The 14,343-nt window shown below is 38.0% G+C and overlaps 1 protein-coding gene across 3 annotated transcripts in view; it reads right to left on the reverse strand.

Annotated features, from left to right (window-relative positions):
* The window catches only part of AKT3 (AKT serine/threonine kinase 3), a 160,682-nt gene that overhangs the window by 23,865 nt on the left and 122,474 nt on the right, over positions 1-14,343 (reverse strand). The window lies entirely within an intron of this gene.

Raw genomic sequence — 14,343 nt, forward strand, 5'->3', positions numbered from 1 at the left:
TACTGTGAGGTGGACACCCACTTTTAGAAATTCCTCCTTTGGCTGTGAGGACTGATACTGCTGTCCCTCTGGTAGGTGTGGGGTATCCTTATTTATGTGGTATAGCGGCCAGTCACAGACAGAGTGGAAAGTTTGTCTTCTTGGACTCTGTACACTGCCCTTAAGAGCTGCCTCCATCATTTCCAGCCAATTCCTGTCCCACTCTATAAGGACTCACAAATCTGTCGTTAAGCAAATACACTGTCCTAACAACCCAGTCCCTTCAAGGTCACAGCAGGAAAGGCAACAGGCCCACCAAAACCATCAAAAAGGGAACAAGCTCACCCACTCTGGTACCTATCACAAATATCTTCTAGGGGTATCACACGGAAGGACCACATGGAACTCAAGCTACAGAAAGAGCAGCTACACTGAGTATTGTACTCCAGTAGGGTGCGTTTTCATGAAGTAAAGATGAAGTTACATGCTTTCTTCCACAAAATTTGTTTGCACAGTCAGATCATTCAGATATATGACTTCCCTTCCTTCATCTGCTTCACACACACTGGCTGCCAAAATCCCAAGCCACCTCATCAAGATCTAGCAGAGGTTTTAGGAGAGGAGAGCTCCAGACTTCAGTGTATGGATAACATTTATAGTCACTCAACCCTATTTTACACCTCACATCATCAGTTTACTCAAGTGACTTCCCAGTGTTGAGTAAAGCAGGAGGAGGGCTGACTGCAGTTCAGTCTGGATGATACCAGAGATTATGGGAAATAAAACTCAAAAAATTACCATCATTTTTATGACTTGAGGGAATCTTACTCCATTTGCTTTTAGGGCTCTAGTTCAACAACTGTCCTTTCAGAGGCAGTGCCAGCCTAACTCACATCTTGTTTCTGTCCCTCACAGCTTCCCTTACCTTGCCAAAACTATGCAACACACTACATCCGAGAGTAGATCAGTATGAAGAAAAAAAGGAAAAAAAAGTTTCACCCCTGATTATTTTTCACCTGAATCGTGTTTTCTGACCTAAACCACTCAACTGCCACATGAACAGTTGTGGCAGGAGAAGTGAGAACACCAGGGCAGGCAGCATCAGATGCAGCATTGCTGCAGAAATGCTTGTCAAACTCTGCCCCAAAGTTACACCACACAAGTTACACTGACTCTGCCAGTGCTCTGCAGACAGAGACAGCTGCAACAGCCACGCTCACTTAATGGGAAGATTAAGGGCCTGATTCTCTTCCCAACCTGTATTTCTCTAAAGCACTCCAGCAGTATAACAGGCTTCCAAAGTGGGCATAAACTTACTGCTCACGGAAACCACTGCAGTTTTAAAGGCGTTGATGCTCCTCTAAAACTTATACCTGCACCTGCAGTACAGGGGACAGCCTGGGTTTATATGGATGCTTTTAAAAGAGCTGCACAGGTACTACTGAAGTTGGTGTTCTTCCAGTCTTAGATAAATATGCAAGAGGTTAAGTAACATATGCGCTTTCTAACAAGCAAGAAACATTAGCCAGGCAACTGCTTCCAGGGTACTTTAGTGCTTTTATGGATATTTTAGAGGCCCTGGACAATATTATAGTTTCAGCTAAGTGAAAGTTATTAATTTACCTTAAAACTTACATTTGTATTGTGGTCAAAAGACAACTCAACTCTTTTTTAAATTTATTGAGATAGCAGGAATAACTGACAGTAACAAGGGAAAACCAAACATTCCCTAGTGACCCCACAGCCTCTCCACACTTCGGGGTTTCTGGAGAGTATTATCAGCAATGACCAAGTACATGATGCGATAGTGCTTCATACACAAAGCGAAGACCATCAAGCCCTAAATACAAAATAAAAAATTCAGTTTGCAGCCTGAACTTTGCCTCTGTGATGACTATGACAACACAAACGCACTGCAGGACTGCTAAGATCACAGTAATTCAATTGTGTTTGCCCCTCATACATAACAATTCATTTTGCTGACAGATCAGAAAAAAAAATATTCTAGTATTTGCACTTATTGACAAAAAAGCAATCTTCTAATACTATTTCCCACTACTGAAAAGTCCAGTGTCTCAGATTCAAAAATATTAATAAAAATTGGTAGTACCCCTTGAAGTTTTCTCTCTCCCAGAAAAAAAAAAAAAAAACATATTAAAAAGACTTCCTCTTCTACTTCACCAGTGGTTGTAGATTTTAATCTTTAGGTTTATCAGTCAATACATCTCCAAGTGTCCTTTGCTTTAGGTACATCATTCCTTTAAGAGCCTAAAATACAGTCCATAGAGTTTGATGTCCATTGAATTTTTATGGTGAAAACTAGTGAAAAGGTATCTTTTATCACCTCTTTATTTCTTCAGTAGCTAGAGCTGAAAGATTTTGGGGAAGCATAACTTGAGACATACCTGCATACTCTTATTTACAAGGGCTTGGGGCTGAGACTTAGGAGGCGGGCAATTAAATGAGTCAGCCAAAGAGAAGTTGATACAAACACATGCAATGCTTTTACAAGATTCTGTGAAAATAATTTTTTTTAAGAGGTTAGCCAGCAGTGTAACAGGTGAAGTCTGTAACCATCTTAAGTCATTAATGTATTTCCCTTTGCCTTCAGTGAAACTAGGATTCTCTGATACTTCACTAATCACAGAACACTAGACAAGGTCTGACTGTCTCGGAAACAAACTGAGCTGAAAGTAAAAAATCCTTAGTTCTGTTTTTACCACATTTTCTTTAAACAAAACATCCCTGATGAGCAGCCTCTGGAAGATTTTTGGTTACACAGCAGAAATTCACACAACCAAGAAATGTACTTCCCACGGATCTCTAAATGGTAGCTAGTTGCTGTAACTTCTGGACTCTGCAAACACAAATTTAGGAATAACCTTGAACATGAAAGGCTTCACACACTTATTGTCAGTCTTCTACAAAGGGTTGCCAGCACTGGCTTTTAGATTTAAAAGAACAATATCAAAATACAGGTTTCGTACTCTGTGCTAGATAACCAAGGCAACTTACTGGAAAAGCAGTTACTTTTTTGACCTATTTATGGTTTCTCTTAATACATTAGATATAGACTTTCTGATAGGACATTACAAATAGCTTGTTGCTCAATCAATAATTCTGACAGAACAGATGGGAAAATATTTAAACATCTAAACAAACTGTCTGCACACCTATGTTGTGAAAGAAAACTGAGAACTTGGATACACCAATGTACTGTTAATTTAAGGGGAAAAAACTGTTTTCAATTAACCTTACAGTTCAGGTGGAGTGTATATTCCTTAAGCATTCCTGGTAACCCTTCACACATTTTTATTGCTATAGTTGCTGGTCTGCTAACAAATATTCACCCACATCTTATTCTACAAAAGTTAAAAAGTGTATTTGCTAGAACTTCTATCAATTGTGGTAACAACTACAACAATGAGAAAGTTTATAATCCAACAAAGGTAATACACATCGCTTTATAGAAACAGACTTTTACCCAAATGTATGAAAATCCCTCCTGCAGAAAGGTCTGTTTGGCAAGTATTACACAAATGTAGTTTCTATAACTGTATCTTGGTACAAACAATGGAAGTATCACTGTGTCAATAGTAAAAAAAACACTTGAATGAATACTAATTGCTTTTATTATGCAGAGCTGAAAAGACAAAACGTCGAGGTTATAGATACCCTGGGAAATGGAGACCTGAGAATTAAGCCAAGGAAGAAAGTCTTCTATTACTGCTCTAATCTTCTACTACTCTAATTTTTGCAGGTAGTTTTTCTCCATTTTCTATCTGGCTTGCACTGCTGTTTTACTTCTGGTCATAATGCAGACTGCCTTCCTAATACATTTTTGTACTACGTATTTCCCTGATCTTACTTAACTTGTTGTTATGTAACCTTAAAAAAAAAAAAAACAGCAAACTATATTTTTTTTTCATTTGCTGGCACACATTGTGCTGCATCAGAAATGGTACATTCTGGCATAAATGTGAATTAAGCAAAGCCTCCTAAAGAGGATGCAATACTAATTAATGCATTTAACTTTCTACAAAAGACTCTGACTTCAGTAGAATTTAAAATCTAACCAAAAAAGAAAAAGAAAGTTAAGCTATTGCACATGAGAAAAGCATTCTAACAAAGGACTATAAGAAGTCAACATCAGCCATGGCAAAAAAATCCAAACCAAAAGAAAAAAACACCAAAAAAATAAACCAAAAAACCCAAGAAAACAAACAAATCACACTGAAAAGACCCCTCAGAAGTAAAACCTATTCAGTGGACACCCAAAAAACAATACAAAACAAACCAGAATGCTAAAATAACTCTGTTTTAGAATTAACACACACCTTTCATAAAAGGTTTCAAGTAAAAGCAAAAGATTATTTCAGTCTACAGAGAGATGGCACTTGTCTCTCATAACTCTACCAACTCTACGGTGGGAAGAAAACCTGCAGACCTGTTCATATCTGTATTAATTATCACTGCAGTAGCAGTAGCCTCCATAACATACACTGCCATAAGATGCAAGATGTGTAAGAAGTAATAAATAATGATAATACTGTGATATTTCTCTCTGGTTGCTCATTCTTCCTGAAATGGTTTTGAATTTTTACCAATGTCAAACAGCATTTGTTCAGCTTTTGTTTATGCTTCATTAATCTAGGAAAAACCAAAGGTTTTTGCCGAGATGGAAATAATGTTTGCATTGATTAAATGAAAAGTAATGAAAAATAGCCTGAAGCATGTTATCGAGACAGTCGTTGGAAGAATTGTCATTCTTATTTGTTTTATAAAAAAATGTGGTTTTTATTAGAAAATTGCTCTCTGCTTTAAAGTTCTGGTTTGGTACAACAGTTTATTTATGGGCAGTGTGGAGCTAATCTATTTTCTAGTCTTTTGTTTGTTTTATTATTTTTACATATTTGTTACATCTTTGCCCTTGAGAAGTCTGATACTACATGTGGACAATTAGTTTTTGTGTCTGGTGAGATTAACCAGATTGCATGAAAATTCGAATTCTTGTTACATCATTGGTTATCTGGCTTCAGGAGAAAGTCTAACTCTTGTGCTAATTTATCTGTTGTTGCAGCAACTTTTCTGTATCTGTAACTGAGCAATGCTTTCACACCCCCATCTAACTGCTCCCCATCTTTTGATCTTGATAATGGTTGTTTCCAATAAATGATGTTCTGCTCTGGGTACGCTGCCTTGTCCACATTCCATCACATTTATCTCAGGGCCCTGTTGTCAATGCCAAGCTGACAAAAAAATGCCCAAATTCAAATCACTAACATTTTTGATGACTTAGGAGCATAAGATGACACAATGTGGTACACTAAAATATAATAAGAGATAACAAAACAGAAAAAAGACCACATTTGAATTTTCATGAGGTGCTAGCATTTCAAGATAAAACAACTTTTTGCATTTCCATTTCCTTTCAACATAAAAAATAATTTGGTACTTGGAATTCTAGTGTAAAGAGAAAATTCTACATTGCAAATCTCCCATAAATCAGAAAGGAAAATATTTTCAGGCATAGATACTATTCCTCCTCACATCCCCTCACTGGTCCTCACCCAGAAGTAAAATATAGCCAAATACACAACAGAGCTGTTCAAGAGCACACGCCAAAACTAAACCACATTTCCACAGGTAAAATAAATTCTGTCGTGCCTCTGATAAGAATGAGATTATGCATGAGGCATCTAGGTAAACAGAGAGTAAATAAACTTGAACTATCTTTTTGAAGCCAAAGTAAAATTATTTAAGCAAAGCACGGCATAATAACAGTGTTTGGGTACTGGGCAAACTATACTTTCAGGAAAATGAGTACAAGTTATCAGAAATTGGGGCTCTTTGGTTGGAGGCAAAAGCCAACAATCAAAAGCAAAGCATTCTGCCTCACCAGGAAGCAGTAATGTCTCATACTATAGGTTAAGACAAACACTTACTCAAATATAAAAAGAAAAAATAATTATCACACCAGTGTTGGTAGAAGACTTAGCAATTAAATATTCATCAGATTAGATAATTTTTATTTTATGGAATAAAATACATCTCATCACTGAAATTCTTTAAAAAGGAGTCTTTTTTTGTTTATATAACTCAATAGATATGAATGTTAAGACTCTATCAAACAAACGCATATGAATAAGCAAATCTTCAATCCTCATAGTAGAGTAGGTCCTTGGATGTGGTGGTCCACACACAGAAGATGATATTTTTTTGTTGATTATACCTTCTCTACTTACTTAGCTTTACATTTGCCTATATGACAAAGAGGTAATGCTACCTGTTACAGATTAGCTATACTCATATGGCTATCCTCATTACACACACATAATTTATTTACCATTGAAACAAGAGGGTAAAAATCTTTCTTGTGACATCAGAAGAAAAATATTATCACAACCTGCAACACTAGCAATATGTGAAATTAAAGTTTGACCCTTTTGACAGTATTCTTCGAGCACAGAAAACAATTTATTTGAATACATGATTTTAAAAGGAAGAAAGAATACAACTACCACCTTTCCAAGTCTCTGGCTGATAAAAACTAATGTTCTAAACTTGGACAAAACAACAGTATATAACACACTTTCCTAAATATACATGGAACACTCATAGGTTCCATTTCTTTTTACCAGTAAAGTTTTTTTTGGTTTGTGTTTTTGGGGTTTTTTGGTGGCTTTTTTTTTTTTGGGGGGGGGGGGGGGGGGGGGCGGGGATGGGGGGGTGGGGAGGAGGAGGGCACTCTATTTTGTTCATTCTAACTTGGCGATCAAAGAATTTTTATTTTTACACTATTACAGAAGTGCATTTTTCTAGGTTTCCAAAACCACCTTATTCAACCTTCCCCATCTGTCACCATCTGCTTCTTTTTAGCATGTACTTTTTGTGTGATCACATAAGCATGTGAAAAATAACTAACATTCAGATGATTGTCTGCTGGTACATTTGAGGACTGGGCATAATAAAAGTGAACTGCCAAAACGTACTTAACACTTCTAATTTTGTTGGGTCTTGCATGTAAGCTACATTTGATTTTCAAACTGTTTTACAGTTGGAAAGTTGATCAGGTACTCTAACTCAACAGTAAAACTGAGACTACATAATTAGCTCAGCACTAAAAAGATTATATTCAAAGAGAGGAACAAAACCCAGAAATACATCCACACGAGTTCACACATCCATCTTGACTGAGTCTGTCTGCACAATGTTGCCTGAGGCACAGGATAAGATGCTACAAGCAGCCTACTTCTGGACAGTCACAGCCTGTGCCTTCTCTCCAAGCTACCACAGGACAAGGAATAAAGGACTCTCATAATTACAAGGGTGTATGAAAACTCATGGAAATGCTGGAGAAGCAAAGACACTAAGCCAAGGGTAGAAATGCATAGAAATGCAATGCAGTTTCTTAACAACGCAGCAAATACTGATTCTGGGGGCAAAGTAACTGCCATCAAGGCACAAAAGCTGAATGGTGGAGGTATCAGTTTCCAGACCTCTATCATACTCCAACATAGCATTTCTGGCTTGTAAATGCACTTCTTAATACAGTTTTAATGTGCAAAGAATGAAACAGGTCTAAAGCTAGAGAAACAAACTTACTTCCCACCCTCCAAAAATACATTAACCTCACTCTAAGAGAATTTCACGTACGAAATTCTTTCTCTCTTGTTAGAGCATCACTACAGGCCTCTCAGGTCTTTAGCAAAACCACTCTGAACCAGAATACCAATATATTGATATCAACACAGACAATTTGGTAGACTGTCTCATTACCATTTCTTCAAAAGAAGAATTAATAGAAGTGAAGAAAATAAAAAGAAGCCCAACAACAACTGGAACTACCCCTTCCCTGAAATAAAGCCAGGAAGCCACCAACAATCAATCTTCATTAGTGCTCACCAGAGATAAGCAAGTACGAGTGAGAACTTGCTCTCTACAGCACGATGGAAGACTAAGCCTAATAAAGTTTCTTTCCACTGTCTTTCTTTACAGTAATGTTCCAACTCTTAGACTGGTCTTAAAGCCTTGTGAATGCAGATGCCATCTAGCAACATCTTAACAGCTGCTCTCCCCCTTACTTTGTGCCATTTTCCAGAAATTCCCTTTTCCCTCAAGTACCTTTTCTATCCAGTAGTTCTAGAGGTAGAAAATAATGGCACATACCTATTATTTATATAAAAGTTGCATAGAACTTCATAAGGCATATTACTTTGATCCCTCAATTACCTTTAAATTCAAATTAAATTTAAAGGAAAAGGAGATAGAAAGAAAACTGCACAAGCCATGACAAAAATTATTCTGTCCTTCAGTTCCTCTTTATTCACAACCAAACAACTCTAGCAAGCACCTCTTCATTTTAAGTTGTTCATTAAATTCTCCTGCCTTTTATGTCTCTCTGCAAAACATTCTATTAGTTTCTATTAAGAGAAAATTAACAAAATAACCTAATTGTCTTTAGTCCAAACTCTCTTTCTTGCCCACCACAACCACATCTTTTACCATAACAAAAACCTTCTCATATCTAAGCTGTTTTTTCTGGCCTATCAACCTACCTGTGAGATCATTACAGTAATTTCATTAATTTTTTTAATGCATTAAAATCCCTGTTTAAAACACAGCTTTGCTATGATGCCTGCAAAAACTGAAAACATCGATTTCGACACTAGCTTGTCTCAGTGCATTTCAGTGGTTCCCTCTCTGCCTATATATCATTTAGTTTCAACTCATATCAGACAAGCTATGTGGCAGATCATCATATTCTCAGTACAAAAATTTACCAGATTGCCTTTGGCAAATACCCTGATCTAATACAAGCAAGCATTAAAATAATGAAATAAATGTGTAGCTGCACCAGTGACAAAATACTTTTTCTGCCTCTACCACAACGTTTTATAATCTGCAAATATCACAATATTCACATATAGCACAAAATTCAACTTCAATTCCTATAAACACCAGGAAAGTATTCTTTCTTGATATAACCATGCCTGCAGTTCAGGGTACCACAGTTTCCCTTGCTAAAACTGAGCCACTGAACTTTGATGGCCAAGTTCTAGATTTTGGGTCACCCCCACATCAAAGCCATATCTTTCCCAAAAAGAAAAGTTGTAAGTAATAAATAAAGTGGTAAGTGAGGAAAACCAGTAGTTGTTTCTTGATGAAAGAGTGTTACCTTTCATTTCTCTGAGATAAAACTCAAGGAAATAATTGATTACACATGATGTCTCTCACTCCCATTTCTAAAAGAAAGATTACCAAAAAAATACCGGCCAAACAAGTACTGTGTAATTGATCTTAGTATCTCCTTCATCTTCACTAGTGTCATTTTAAAGTAAGTTATAAGACATGCAGATCTTCTCATGCCTATGGACAAAGGCTATGAATCTACTCTGGTCTTATTTATTGTCACACACCTTTAAGTGACAGTAACTGCATATATTGAAAGGGTCTTGCTGTGGTTTTTTGTTTTTTTTTTTTTTTTTAATAAAAGACTGCTGTTCTTTTTTGCTAATAAAACTTAGCAAGGTCGTACCATTTTCCCTGTTATTAGAATATATATCACTGACCATCCACATCTGTGAAGTCATTTGAATGATCATCCGTTAAGTCCCTTACAGACGTGCTCATAGCCAAAACATCTTCTCTTCTGCTATTAAAAAGATTAGAAGTTTCAAAATGAATTTCTGGTATTTCAACTTGTGTCTCTCGTGACACCAAAACTTAGTTATAGTAGGGCAGTTGCTGTGGTACTAAGACTGCGCACTTAGTCCTGAACACTTGAACCGACATGCAGAGCCAGAAATTGCAATCTCATGTACGAAATTACCCTTATAAATGATCAGAGATGCAAGAACTTTAATTTCTCTGCCCAAGTAGCTTCATTTCCTGAATGTTATATTAAAGAAAGCCTGTCGAGTCCTGTTTCTTTATTTGCAGCTCTTTGATCCTTGACAGTCAACTGAAAACTATCAAAATCTAAACTGCTTTTAAATGTCTCACAGGTATATTTACAAGTACCGTCTCAGTTTTATTCCTTCTTTACTAAACAAGTGATACTGTCTGGAAAAGACATATGGTCCTGTCCTGCCTTTGCCACTGCAGAACTGGAAACATTTTGTGGGGTTTTTTCTTGATTTTTTTCAGAATACATGTCCTTCCTAAATGGAATCACAATTCACCTTTTTCTCATTGGATCTATGTTTATTCTCTGACACCACAATGATCTCTAATGTGACAGCTTACTTTGAAGGATATCAATGGAAACAGACTCCTAAGAATCAGTCTCCTCTTCCTGAAAATCTACTAAGGAATGACAAATTATAAAATATTTTATACCTCTCAAACGAGGAGTACCACAGGTTCTTAAAGCAGAGAGAAATATTACGGCTACACTTAAAAAAAAAATAATGAGGCTTGCATTAGTTCTAGTGCAGTTGATAAAGGAATTTCACTATTTCTCAGATAACCAAATTATTATCAAAAGACTATATAATTTTACAAATAAAAAGTTACTTTTTCTTCAACAATTGTGACCAAAATGTGTATCTGTACTGTAAACATATACAAGCCCTGTTCTTTGACAGTGGCAACTATTTTCTTCCTGAAGGACATATTCATACCCTGCAATCTTTTATTTCTGGCACACAACTATGTAAAACAAGTACAGTCGATGCTATCTGTTTTCTTTTAACTGTAGAATACTGGCATTAGGTAACGGGGAAAGACTAGGAGAGGACAACAGGAAGGGAATATACCTGTGGACCACCTAGGTGGAAGCCCTGCATACCCCTATAACAGCACAGTGCTTGGTGAAGGTACACATAAACTTCCAGGTGGGTGCCACAAACCAGAAATCAGTGACAGTCCAGAAAAGTAACTCTAGCTCCAACCTAGGAATCTCATGATGTTTTTTTTCCTGTGGCCCACCATCTATTTGATCTTTGCATGGACAGGGGCATTTTCCTGGATCTGCCAGATACCAACACAGTCGGTTTCACGTCCTATATCAAAGGGCAGGCCCTATCAATGTGAGATGAAAGAGCCTTTTCAACAGAGGATGGGAAGGACTACTTTGATCTCAGAAACATAAGGTTTGCGGGGAAAACACAGCAACAGGTATGCTTATTTTCTGATTAAGAATAATTCTGAAATCGCCTTGGGAAATAATTATATATGGATCCATAAGGACACCTTCACTGGAAAGAATGCCATGCAAGGAGAAAATCCACTTTCCCCTGCCTTAGCTAATTCCTTGTTTTCCTGTTGGAAGCAAATGCAATCTGTTTTTTGCAAAAAGATGGAATAGCGAGCAGGACTCTATGCTTCAAGCAACGGTCCAAAAAGCATTCGGAGAACCAAGCTCAAGTTCTTGGTTGGAACTGAATCCAAAATACTGAATTAAATAAAAAAGAAAATATTAAGTCAGTTCGGAGGCTAGGTATAGATTCCTGCCAGTGCACGGTTCCTGGGTCAACTGCTTCCTGGCTGGTAGACAGCAACCTCAGGCCAACCCTGTGTGTTACACAGTACACTGTCCTAGTGTCCTCTACCAGCAGCCAACAAGTACATGAGAAACTGAACCAAAAGGCCTGCAGAAGGGATGCGTCCATCACAACTGACCTAGATCAAAGAGGAGGATGCGAGGGTATTATTAAAAGAACAGGTGCTGAATGGATTTCTCCACATAACTGCAGAACATCTTGCTTCTAAAGAAAGGCTAAAAGGTATCTACCTTCACACTTACCATGAACAGGCAAAACATAAGTATATGCTGCCATTTGTCTTGGGATAAACAAGCAGGAATTCACCATGGTAACAGGATTAAAGTCCAGCTGTAACATTAGGTTCTCATGATCTGCAATTTGTTAAAAGGTTGTAAGTCTTTGGCATCTGGTAATGATTTCTGTGGCCTGAACTGAAACAAGAAGTGACATTTGCACACTCATTCTCTGACACACGCATGTTAAGGACCCAGTTACTTGATGGTCCTTTCATCAGTCAGATGTCCCAGGTATAAAAATAGATACAGTTGTCTCAGGTGAGCAAATATCCAGCCAATGCACTGGGAAGCACTATTGTAGCAGCAAAGAGTATGAAGGGAAAGTTTGGTTTTTGCAATCGTGTCCGTGTACTGCTTATCTCACCATTTTAAAGAAGAATGTGTGAATTAAGGTGTTGAGTCTTCTTACGTTGTATCAGCAACCTGTCTAGGTTGCTTGCCCTAAACCCTTTATCTCTGAAGTAAAAGGGAATGAGTTCTGTGGTTCCCAGGGTTAATGAAGAGTCAATTTCCTTCATGACAGATTTGTACAGGGTGGGTGTCCAAAAATACTCATAATGGGAGGTGGAGGAGAGGAGTGGGACTGCTAGAGAACAGAAAGGCAAACTGGATCAAGTAACTTGTGGTGTCTAAAACCCAGAATGATCTCTTGCCAAGTTCGACGGAAGACAGCTAACATGTTTCCAAAAGTGAGAGATGGAGAAGCAGATGAAAGCAACTGAACGGGGTATTTGCACTCTTTGAAAATGTTTTCAAGACTGCTGACAAGAAGACAATGAGGGGGTAAATGCTGGCAACGACACCTGTAGTCTATGCCAGTGATGACAATATCATCCCTTGTGTTCTTGTTGCTGGAACAGATTCTGGGTGTGGAACACAAGAAAAGTGGCCACTGTACCACGCCAAACAGGCAGATCTGCAACTTCTAAGTAGCCATAAAAGATTCAAAGCAGGCTAAGAATAATTCTGGAATCCTTAAATGTAGATAACTGCTGAGTGTCCCTGTACTAAACACAAAGGAGATTTCAGAAATTGCCAAAGAGGATAGCAACAATCTGCATCTAAGTCTTCCTTGAAATCTATGAGATGGGATTCTGCAAAGGAGACCAGGTATCATTGAGTTTGTCTTCATAGCTAGAGCAGCTGGTGACTCACCACACAGCTGAAATGAACACTTAACCAACCAAAATTATTTAGGTACTTCAAACCTGCAGTGTGAGGGCACAACTCCTCAGATTTCTCTTCACTGCTGAAAGAAGCAAAGAAGATGAAAGCAGATGGATGAAGAGAAAGTCAGCAGCTCCTACGAATACTGATGTTTCCTTTATAATTGGAGAAAAGGAATGTATCAAAAGATCTTGCTATGACCCAAAATGGTTTCATTAACTCTACATACCATATTAACTTATAACCAACTAATAGCAGTTTCAAATTCCTTCCTGGGTGCAAACTGGAGGAGACTTCAAATTTGCTTTAAGAGATTTAGACAGACTCTCAAACCTGACCATCACAAAATCCTCATTTCCAGCCAGCAGTATCCAGAAGGTGATGCGTACCAGTTTCCTTGACATACCGTAATTGTAAGGTTCAGAATGAAAAATGAAAGGCAAACTAAACTTGCTTGTTGAAATAGGCTCCAGGACCTGTTGCTGCTACTCAGGATTCAGTATTCCTGAAAATAAGACGGTAAAGAGCTATGCTAAATCAGTCCCTCCTCACCTCCTGTCCCTTCAAACTAAGGCACATTCTTATTCAAAGATGGTATGTAACAGAGACTTTCTGGTGGTGCCGAACTGCTGCAAGAGGTGGGAAATCACTTGAAGAATCCTTCTTAAAACAAATGGTATGTTTGAAGGGCCTTATAAAGCCCTTTTAGGTTGACTAGAAAGTTGTCTCGGTATCAGGTGCATACTATGCCACTTAGGAATCTTGAATGCTGACAAGGGTTAATTCAGCATACACAGAACCCTTGGCCTTAAGTAAAAAAATAATGCTGTCTTTCATGTCAATACTGGAGGTGTGTTTGGCAACCCCAGGGGGAGACAGAACACCATTTCCAAGCACCACAATCAGTACTGTTGACTGAAGCCAGACAGGACAAAAAAAAAAAAAAAAAGTTTGGAGAGTGCTTCCCTTGCTTTTTTTCATTAGGCATCAGTGGCAGACCTCTCAGCACTAATACTGGAGCAGATCATTTGGGTGACATGAGCTTCCACAACAGATTCTCAAATGGCCAAACCAGAGTTGCGAGGGGAACCAAAACAAAGTCCTTGTGTCCATCTTTCTACCAACCTTGAGAAGTATAATGTTTGGCACTCCAAGTGCTAGCTAATGGTAAATACGGGGTGGCATACTCTGAAATGTCACTTCTGCTTACATACTAGGAAACAGATACATTCTGGTGCCCACCTAACCAGTTCTGAGGTTGATACACTCAACAGTTTTTAGTAGAAATATCTACATCCTCAACTCCCTCTCCCTACAACTGGGGAGTTCAGCTAAAACCCAGCAAACACAGTACCTTCCTATTCCCCCTTGCCTCCACTGAGGCTATATAAATGTTAGTTGTACAGCTCAGT

The sequence above is a fragment of the Tyto alba genome, unplaced genomic scaffold (assembly GCF_018691265.1).
Source record: "Tyto alba isolate M040663 unplaced genomic scaffold, T.alba_DEE_v4.0 Super-Scaffold_22, whole genome shotgun sequence".
In the NCBI taxonomy this organism is placed as follows: domain Eukaryota; kingdom Metazoa; phylum Chordata; class Aves; order Strigiformes; family Tytonidae; genus Tyto; species Tyto alba.